General features: G+C 40.3%; 1 long non-coding RNA gene across 3 annotated transcripts in view; it reads left to right on the top strand.

The window, feature by feature from the left end:
• The first annotated feature begins 60 nt into the window (after positions 1-60).
• Positions 61-10,726, top strand: part of LOC116641639 — a 43,564-nt gene continuing 32,898 nt past the window's right edge. For 2 of the 3 annotated variants that reach the window (XR_004301210.1, XR_004301209.1), the window contains exons 1-3: positions 62-294; positions 4,006-4,130; positions 7,091-7,181. This is a non-coding gene — a long non-coding RNA (uncharacterized LOC116641639). Of the gene's footprint in view, positions 295-4,005; positions 4,131-7,090; positions 7,182-10,726 lie in introns of all 3 variants that reach the window. The other variant, XR_004301211.1, reaches the window with a different exon arrangement.

Below are 10,726 nucleotides of genomic sequence, written 5' to 3'. Positions count from 1 at the left end.
GACGGACGCCTTCGCGACGCTTTTGCGACACCGGCGGCGCTGGGCTTCCCAGCGCCCCCGGCGGTAGCAGGAGGAGCGTGCCGTTAGGCGCCTTGGGCTTTCGGGGAGCCGCAGGCTGCGGTTGCCGGCTTCTCTGCGCCCACGGTCGGGAGCTGAGGTCCGCGGGGAGGGGAGGACAGGAACTAGCAGGGCTGGGTGATGGCGCGACCGATGTGACCGGAGAGCGCAGGAGCCGTCTCGGGCCTCGGCCTGAAACCCTCCGAGGCCCGTGGCCTGCAGAAGGGCCCCTCCGAGGTGTGTGCAGCGCTCCGGGGGTACTCGTGGCAGGTTTAAATATGAGTGAAGTGTCTGGTACAGAAGTCATTAATACAAGCTCCCTGCCCTTTTCCCTCTTCTGAGCGTTTCATAAGTCAAAAATACGGGTATTAGAAAATGACAATAGTAGCAATTACTAATTGTTTACCAGGAAAGTGTTTACTACAGCTTGGTTCTAGTGCATTTAATCCTCCCAGCAACTCCGAAATAGGTTCCATTATTACCTTTACTTTTACAGATAAGGGAATTTAGGCTTAAAGAGGTTAAGAAACTTGCTTATTAGAGGAATAGCCAAAATAATTAAGAATGAGTTCGTCATTGATTAATATTATGCATTATTAATATTGCAATTATTATATTAATTACTGATACTATGCATTAATATTGCAGTGTTGCAGAACTGTTTTCTTGAGTTCTGTGTCAAATTGGATTTTAATGGTTCTTGCTGCCTCGGCACTATCCCCCCACCCTTGTCTGTGATGACAGACCCACCTTAAAGTTGATCTTGAACTCTTGTTTCAGGTAGTTAGGAAAGGAAAAGACCAACTGAATTTGAAAATCATTGTAGATCTGAGTATTTATCAAAAGAAATCTTTAATTTCTTATGCACTTATTGAAATACTGATATTGAGAGAAAAGCTAAACTTTCTGCACTAGGAATGTAAAAAGAATAATTTTTAAAAAAATAATCATATTGGAATCAAATACCTACAGTTCTCATAGACAGACATTAGATAATCCTCTCAAGTGAGAATGGGCAGTATTTCAGCCTCTCCTGTGCTTTTCACTCACTGAATTGCCTTTATTCACGCTTTCCACTTCTTCCTAATTTAAGACAGTTTCTGTTTTTTGGGATTTTTCTTCTCTCTGCTCCACAAGTGTTCCTGCTGCATCTGCCTGTAATAGTTGGCGCTATGTGGTCTTTTCTCTTATTGTGGTAATCATTTCCCAGTATATACTTGTTTCAAATCATCATGTTAAATGTACACAATGATGTATGTCAATTATAGATCAAATAAAGCTGGAAAAAATTTTAATAAAATATAGTAAACATATATATATATATATATTTTTTTTTTTTAAAGAAAGCCAACTTTACTATGGACTACTGATAGTACTGCTAAGTATAAAGTAGGACAGTAAGGTGTCTGGCATTTTGGCCTAAAGGACAATGACAGCTTAATACATAGGACTAAAAACTAGGGGTGCTTGGCTGGCTTAGTCAGTGGAGCATGCGACTCTTGATTTTGGGATTGTGAGTTTGAGTCCCATATTGGGTGTAGAGATGACTTAAAAATCTTTAAAAAAAAAAACGAAAAAATGAGTAACAGTGCTTCTAGCAATGCATTTCCCTAACATTTTAAGACAGAAGAAGATCCAAGTATTAGTCTCTGATTTCATTTTCTAGAACATGACAGGTGTCAATAAATGAACACGTTAATCTGGGATGAAGGATGGAGAAAAATGCAGAAACCCCGGAAAACAATTCCAGATATAAGATAGTAGGTGCATACAGTAAATAAAAGTGTAACATATTTCCTAACATAGTTTGGAGGAAGGCAGAGGAAACCTAAAAATTCTACAGTTAGTATTTGTTTTATAATAAGTTCATTTTCCCTTTTATGAATACTATGATTGTTAATTTCTATCCAGTAAGATTAATTAAATAGGTGGGCAGCTCACATGTCTGAGGGGTTTGGGAATCTCTGTCACTGAACTTTTTCCTCATTGGGAAAAAAAATAATTAGAAAAGTAAGTCTGTAACAAAAATCCAAATAAAAATCCATATGTAGGGCACCTGGGTGGCTCAGTCGGTTGTCTGCCTTCCACTCAGGTCATGATCTCAGGGTCCTGGGATCAAGACCTGCATAGTCGGCAGGCTCCCTGCTCAGCAGAGTGTCTGCTTCTCCCTCTGCCTTTCCCCCTGCTCCCTGCTCCTACTCTCTCTCAAATAAATAAAATCCTTTTTAAAAATCCATATGTAAACCCTAAGTTTCATGCTTGAAATTAATTTCAAATTTTTATCTCTCTACCCTTTTTATTAGAATTATTTTTTAAAAAACCAAAATATACTAGTCAAGTATCTTATCCCAACTTCCCTAGTCAATCATGTAAGTGCTAACATTAAGATAAGAAAAGAATATGAAAAGAAAAAGGATTGTAGGGTGCCTGAGTGGCTCAGTCGTTAAGCGTCTGCCTTCGGCTCAGGTCATGATCCCAGAGTCCTGGGATCGGGTCCCACATCGGGCTCCCTGCTCGGCAAGAAGCCTGCTTCTCCCTCTCCCATTCCCCCTGCTTGTGTTCCTGCTCTCGCTCTCTCTCTCTCTGTCAAATAAATAAATAAAATCTTTAAAAAAAAAAGAAAAAAATGATTGTAAATAATTAACTTTGGATAATTAGCCAGTTGACGGTGTACTTTAGTTCTTTGAAAACATAAATGCTATTAACAGCCACTAATATCTATTGTGCAATCACAGCTATACTGTATTTGGCTCCTTATCCTTTAATTGATCCTTTGCTGAGGAAGTTGTAAAAATAAAAATCCTGCCATTAGAGAGTAGTAGTATCTTGCCACTTTGATGTTTTCCTTGGTAAGCTGCAAAGCACTGAAGGTCTGACTGTGCTAAATACATCTTAGGCTTTTGAAAATTCTGTAACCCAATCATTCTTTCTCACTTGTCACTTCTATTTGAAGCGTAAGTTTTTTGGAAAAAAAAACTCTATCCCAAATCTGTTAATATTTTCTGTCTATTGATAAACTGACAAACTAGAAATATATTTGCCCTCCCCTTATATCAGATATACAATGAGGCATATGTTTGTTATTTATAATAAGTTTTTTAGTCTGGGACATACTAAACTTGAGCCACTTTCTGTTCCTTGGGGACCAGAAGAAAATAATGATAATGCAAAGAAGTAGCTTTGCAAATGGATCTTATATAAATAATAATGGTTGGAAGTTAAAGCAAACCAGAAAATTGAAATTGTTTCTCTAGGAATCAAGTTAAATCTTGTAGGAGTGAACCCTAATTATTGACACTAAAGCCAGTATCTAGTAACTAGTAACTCAAATAAGGCGCAGGTTTAAATCATTGTAATAAACACACCAACAGCCTTAAATAGGAAGGAATAAAATGATTGGATTTAGATTCAAAACACAAGAGAGGGAATTAGTTGTAGGGCCAAGCTCCTCAGGACTCACAGAGATTAGCTCCACCTAAACTCTATAACTCTTAACTCTAACAAAATAACTCTTTAATTTACTGAGATTAAATTACTAATCTAAACTTTCAGAGATCTAAACTATTTCTTTTTTTTGTCAACTTCTAGTGCTAACTTGTCATAATTCCTTCCCACAAAAGTACTGCTGGTACTAGAACTATCAAGTCTCTACCTAAGAGTTTTAGGCAGTCCATTCTTGTAGGAACCTTTAAAGGAAATAAAAATGCTCACAGAGGCAGGCATTACCTACAAACGAGGAAGTCAAAAGGTTGGTTTCAATATATTTACCCTCTTCCCTTTGTAATATTTTAAAAGTAACAAAGGGATTTTTTTAACATTATTTAGTGTATGACTTGCTTTATTTTCCATTCTATTCCTCCTTCCTGTCAAAAATTTAAGAATCTTGTTTTCCTTTTTGTGGCTTATGGTGCCCTGTTTTAATGTTATTATCTATCCTTTCTGTTTCAGGACAAGTGCCTGAATTTTGGAAGGTGAGAAATCACCTTCATTCCCCACCAGAAAAAAATTAAACCAATGCTGTGGACTCCCGCAGTGATTTACTTCTGAGAGAAACCTTCAAATATGAGCACAAGGTAATTTTTTTTTCCTCCACGGAACAGTTGTTGCTGTTCATATTTTTATAAACCATGTCTCCCTACAGCTCAGCATTAATTTTTTTCCAGTTGAATCAGGTTATTTAATAACCTTAATTCTGGTGCACATGCTGATACATAGGGTAAGACGGCACAGGGCTGGGCAGCTCAGTACTGATCGCATTAAAAACAGTTGTGTTTCTGGCAAAATTGGAGTTAGAATAGGTCCCTTCTGACATTATGAGCAAAGTATAGGGCTGGATCCCTTCTGAAATATTTTTCACTGTTTTCTCATTAAAACTGAGATTTTACCCAGTAAAACTAGGTGTTACCAAAGTAAGGTCAACTTGTGTAGACGTCAGCCAGAGTTTGGGATGGATTTTCTGGTACTAAAGCCACCCTCTGTCTTCTGTTCTTATCAATTCCAAGCCCATTTCCCAGGAGGCAAATTAGCCTAAAAGCATTCTTTTTTTTCCACAAACACTTAGAAAATTGTTGTGTACCAGTCATGTCCTAGATTCTAGGCAATCTGCACATGTCTCTATTCTCAGAGAACTTTTTTTTTTTAAAGATTTTATTTATTTGACAGAGAGAGACACAGCGGTAGAGGGAACACAAGCAGGGGGAGTGGGAGAGGGAGAAGCAGGCTCCCCACTGAACAGAGAGCCCGATGTGGGGCTCGATCCCAGGACCCTGAGATCATGACCTGAGCCGAAGGCAGACGTTTAACGACTGAGCCACCCAGGCGCCCCTATTTTCAGAGAACTTACATGATTGCTCACTATCTGGACTCCAGCCCCTAAAAGATAAAAAAAATGTCTTCCAAGGAATGTTTTCCAGACCTGTAGAATCTGGTAAAAGCTATAAAACATATGCGACACAAATTTTGTGTAAAATTTAAAGGAATCCTGTCACCAAGAGACCCACTCACCAACCTCAAAGAAAGAACCACTAGGCAGTGCTCACTCAACCCTGTGTTCAGAGTTCAGGTGGTCTTATGAGCCCTTTGCCATGTTCCCGAGAGTCAGGTCTTGCACTTGTTCTCTACAGCCCCTAATCTCATATATTAGGTGGAGAAAACACAGGGATATCACCTCAACTTTTCTTTAGGGGTATTAACTTAGCAACCCAGAAATTCTGGTGCCTCCCTTTTTATTCTTGGCCTTGGTGAAGGTATGTGACCTTTCTCTGAGAACGGCCAGAGAGGCATCTGGTCCCTTACCAAAAACCTCTAGTCTAGCTGCTGTTTAGGTAACCTCTGATGGTACAGAACTACAGCCAAAGCGGGGTGGGGGGGGGGGAGGGGGGCGGGGAGAAGGGGCATCTTATGGTCTCATAGGGGAGGTGCCAATAACAAAATGTTAAAAACTTCCACAACTGAAATTTTAGCTGAGAGGTTTTTTTTCACTGAGCAATTCTCCAAAATTCAGAGAGCAGGAGACCACAGAATGACATGACTTAGCTTTTTTTTTTTTTCCCAAGCTGGTTTTCAGCGTCATGACTACATATCAGCTCCTACTGTTGGAACACCGTGTGTAAGATGTTGTATTAGTTTCCTGTTGCTCTTGCAACACATTGCCGCAAACTGAGTGCCTTCACACAAATTTATGACCTTACAGCTCTGTGGGTCAGAGTCTGACGCGGGTCTCCCTGGGCTTTAAACGTCAACGCACTGGCAGAGCTGTTGTTTTCTTGCTTTTCCAGATTCTGGAGCCCACCCACATTCCTTGTCTGATGCCTCCCTCCTCCATCGGAAAAGCCAATGGTGTTGCGTCTGTTGTGCCTTTTTCCTGCAGTCACATCTTCCTCTCACTGACGCTGTCCTTCTGCCTCCCTCTGTCACTTTTAAAGTTCCTCCTGATTATATCAGGCCTGCCTCCCAATTCTAGGGTCAGCTGACTAGCACCTTCATTTTCCTTTGCCATGTAACCTAACATAGTCACAGGTTCTGGGCACTAGAACCTGGGAATGAAGGAAGCTGTACATACACATGGTAACTAATTCCACCGTGGAGAAAAGCTTTATGAGGGAAATCAGTAGGTACACTCTACCTTTCCATCCCCAGACCCACTCCCCAGAGCAAACCTAATACAGCTTGTCTGTTTTTAGTTCTTCTGATGGCTACCTCCATAACTTTAAATAAAGCCGTATGCAGTTTTTGTGAATTAATATTGCCTCATGACCGTAAGTATTGTATATGATCTGGGTGGAATGCTTTGGATAAGGATGTATCCCTGAGGGCTTAGTTGCAGGAAACACAAACCACTGTAGCCACAGTAAAAAGAAGGATTGCAAAACGGAATTGGGTGCTTGTAATATTGTTGGAAGGGCTGGAGGAGTGGGTGCTCCATCCTGGGTCTCCAGAACTGACTCCCAGGAAAAGGTTGCAGGTCTGGCTTGCTGCAGGAGCTGCTACCCCCACAACAGTGAGAAAGGTGGAGAATGGGGTTTGCTGCCATCACACCACAGCTGCTTCTCAGTGACTGCTAGAAGCTGGCTGCAGAGAAATTAAATGTCTCAACTACACATGCCACCGGAAAACAAGCAGGAGGAAGATGGCTCTCTCTTCACTTCTACCTTCCAAATCTCACAAAGGACATCTAGTCGGTGCAATCCAACTCACACTCAGAACGCTGGCTGCAAAAGGATTTTGGGAAATGTCTCTTTGCTTCCTAGTCTCTGCATGATAGGAAGGCACACTAAGAGGTAGGAATGAAGGTTGGGTATCAAATCACCCTATTCACCACCTTCACCTCTTTGGCTAGGCAATATGCATATACAAAATTCTACCCATTTGTAACCTTCTGTATAACAATAGCAACTACAACATGTTAATGCAAGAACCATATTTCCCTCCTTTATAAAATGAGAGTTATTTATACAGGCCCATCACTGACTATGTGGTGCGTACTCTTCTTCTATTTCAGCTACATTCTCACCTTGATAACCTTGTTTCCTAGGCCCGTGTATTCTGGCTGTGGGAGAAACAGAACCAAGAAGTGGTCACTAGCTTGGAGAAGTTCACGTAGAACGGCACCCCAGACTTGCAAGGTATCGTCACCTAGCTGGCACCATCACTGAATCTTCACTGTCCTTTCCAATGTCCCCTAAGGCCAGATGCTTTGGGGTAATGGAGTACATAGTAAAGACAGTAGCATATGAACTTCAACCCATTGCCTTACTTCTTCAGGCATTAAAGGACTTTGTCAGGAGGAATATTATGTGGGATAGCATGATGGTGAATTCACATACGGCATTGCTAAAAGAAGCCAGGCAGGAGGGGCAGACATCTGAAATAAGCTCCCTTCCCACCCTCAGTGAAAACAAACTGCTGCTCCCTGGAGGCCCAGTGATCAGCCACCAAGTGGCAAGCGTTCCCTTGAAGCATGGTACTGTATTATTTCAGGGTAGGTCGCTCTGCTGGCAAATGAGATACTCAGCAATGGTGATAGTCTATGTCACCCTTGGTGAGGGGAGGTTTAGGCTTGGTGAGCGCAAGCCTGGCTGCCAACCTTGGCCTCATGGACACTGTGTTCATGAATTCATTCATATAACGTCTGACTTTTAAACAGTATTTATTATTTTCTTCTTTGAACACAATATAGAGAAAGAGACTAGCTGGCATTCATGGAATAGGTGACATCCATTTAATTGTGAAGCTCCTTTAGTGAGAGTATCTTTGGACACAGATATTCTCATACTCAGAGGACATTCTGAGACACTCATTGACATGCCTCTTCCCCAGAATGACTTTCCTTCAGCAAATATTTTACTACATGCCTCTCACGTGCCAGGTACTGCTATAGGAACAGGGGACTTAACAGTGAGGATGAAAGTAAAAAATTCCTGTCCCTATGGAGGTTACATTCTAGCCGGACCTAAGGAAACAGGCATAAAAAAGATGAATAAACTACATAGTATATTAGATTGTATTGACTGCTAAGAGAAACAAAAAAAGGAAGGAAGTTAGGGTTGGGGGGAGCGCAGTTTTAAAGTGTCTAGGAAAGATGACACTAAGGTGACAGTTGAGTAATGACCCAAAGGAGTTGGGAGGATGAGCCATGTGACTCTCTGGTGGAAAAGCATATCGGATGGCAGAAACAGCATGTGCAAAGGCCCTCAGATAGGAAATATGCCTGGAATGTTCTAGAACCAGCAGAGACCAGCATGGCTGAAGCAGACTGAGTGAGGAACATTGAGAGCACGGGAATTGAGAGTGTGAACATGGGGCAAGACGTGAAAGGCATTGTTCTGTTCAGTAGCTGCTCCCCATAGCTCCACCGCCCCCCATCCACCCTGCTCTAATCTACAGTGGTATTCTGAGTTTCCTGGGTTTAGTGTTAGCTTGCAGATAATATATGACATTTATTTTAGGTGTATCTTGCATACTACAGTTTGTGAACCCTTCTGAAAATCTTTTTGTTTTAATAGGTGAGTTGAGTCCATTTGCATTTATTAATGTGACATATTTAGGTTGTCATGAATGTTAGGCTCTTATTTTAAAAACTTTTCATGATGTAATGTTTTCTGGCTCTGTTGTTTCTGTTCTGAAACTTGTACTGGGATTTGTTTTAATCAGGTATGGTAAGCTGACAGACACGAGACAACTGCTTTTGGAAAGCATTAATTACATTTACAAGAGAAGGGGACATACCATGCCACAAAGGGCCACATGGGGAAGCACCCAGGTTGGTCAGGAGGCAAGAGTGAGGGGAACCCTAGGCCTTTATTGCTATAGTTGTGGGAAGTTTTTAGGTGGGGATGTCCCCTATTGGAGAGGAAGTGAAACACAAATGCTGGGGATTGTGGTTGGAGGCTTTGTTAGTTGCAAAAGCTAGGATCACAGAGGAGATGTAAACAATTTTGGCTGCTAGTTCGGCCTCGTGATTAATGGAGACCAAATGGACAACACAATATGGAAGAAAACCAGAAGAGATTCCTCTGATAATTTATTATCTTTTTCCCTATAACTTTATATAAGTTATAACGTCTGACTTTTAAACAGTATTTATTATTTTCTTCTTTGAACACAATATAGTATATTTATACTATATGAATATATATACTATCCTACTATATAGTACATATATACTAATATATATATACTATGTACTATGTGAATATAGCAAATGAATATTTATACTATATGAATATAGTATATATATTAGTATGTATATAATATATAGCATATATATAGTATACTATATTCGTAGTATAAATATAAATACAGTGTATGAACATACTATTTATGTAGTACATATCCTTGTTCTCTCTCATCTGCCACTTTATTTTGTTTGATGTTATCTGAGTTTTTTGTGAAATATGATTTTAATTCTATTAATAGATTTATCAGCTTTATGTACCTTTTATGCCTCCACCCCAGCTTTTAAAGATGAAGAGATCATATTTACACTATTTACCTTCTCCCTCCTTCCTTTTTTTCAGTCAGGACTTAATATTTACATTCTATTCTATGGCAATTATCCTCACACTTACCTTAGTTTTTATCTTACAGTTAAACATTCAATGTACATTGCCAGTTTTTCCTCCTGTTCATCTAGTTTGCTGTAAGTGGTCTTTTAGTAGATTCTACAAGAATGGCTCACTTTCTGAGTTCTTGTATGTTAGGAAGTGTTTGTTGCCTTTATACACAAATGGTATTTGTCTGGCAGTCTAGTACCATTTGAACACTCTCATAACAAATGAGAAGGTTTGGCTTTATTGGTCTTGCCTCACTAAAGCAAAATCCAAAAACTTCCCTAGCTTTCTATGGAAGGGCATATAACCTAGCTTTCTTCAATCAGATGTTTCTGAGATTTCTGTTTCAGATGCAGCAACTTAAGGAGACCCCATGAAGAACTCTTTGTTGCTCTTTTGGTGTGGGTGGTGACATTGTTTCCGCCTTTCCCCAGGGGCAGTCATTTCCCAGTGTCCTTGGTACAGAAGTGACATCAGTGGGCCATGGAGGCCCAGCACTTTCCTCTAGTGCCTTGTGCGGCAGTACGGTGATAATGGCTTCCTCTTCAGATCAATTCTTTTTTTTTTTTAAGATTTTATTTATTTATTTGACAGAGAGACACAGTGAGAGAGGGAACACAAGCAGGGGGAGTGGGAGAGGGAGAAGCAGGGTTCCCGCGGAGCAGGGAGCCCGATGTGGGGCTCGATCCCAGGACCCTGGGATCATGACCTGAGCAGAAGGCAGATGATTAACCAACTGAGCCACCCAGGCACCCCGTTCTCTTTAGGTCAATTCTAAGGCATGATTTTAGAAAGTGCTCCTCGAAGCTTAGCCTTTTGGTTCGCCAGTCTTCCAACAATTCTGTGAGCTAACCAAAATTTTTTAAAAAAAAAAAAAAAAAAAAAACCTCTCATTTTCCTACTTAATCAAGTCAGTCAGTTTCTATTGTTTGGAACCAAGATGCTGCAAACCATAACCAAATGGGCCATATCTGACCCATTACCTACTATTAAATGGTTTTTAAAAATTAAGAATATTTAGTATTCTTAACATGAAATTTTTATGAAATTCAGATTTCAGTATTCATGAATAAAATTGTACTGGAACACGACCACACCCATTTATTTATTATCTATAG

The sequence above is a fragment of the Phoca vitulina genome, unplaced genomic scaffold (assembly GCF_004348235.1).
Source record: "Phoca vitulina isolate PV1807 unplaced genomic scaffold, GSC_HSeal_1.0 scaffold22, whole genome shotgun sequence".
NCBI classification, from domain to species: domain Eukaryota; kingdom Metazoa; phylum Chordata; class Mammalia; order Carnivora; family Phocidae; genus Phoca; species Phoca vitulina.
Note: the sequence above shows the minus strand (reverse complement) of the source record. Positions and strands in the feature narration are given on the sequence as shown.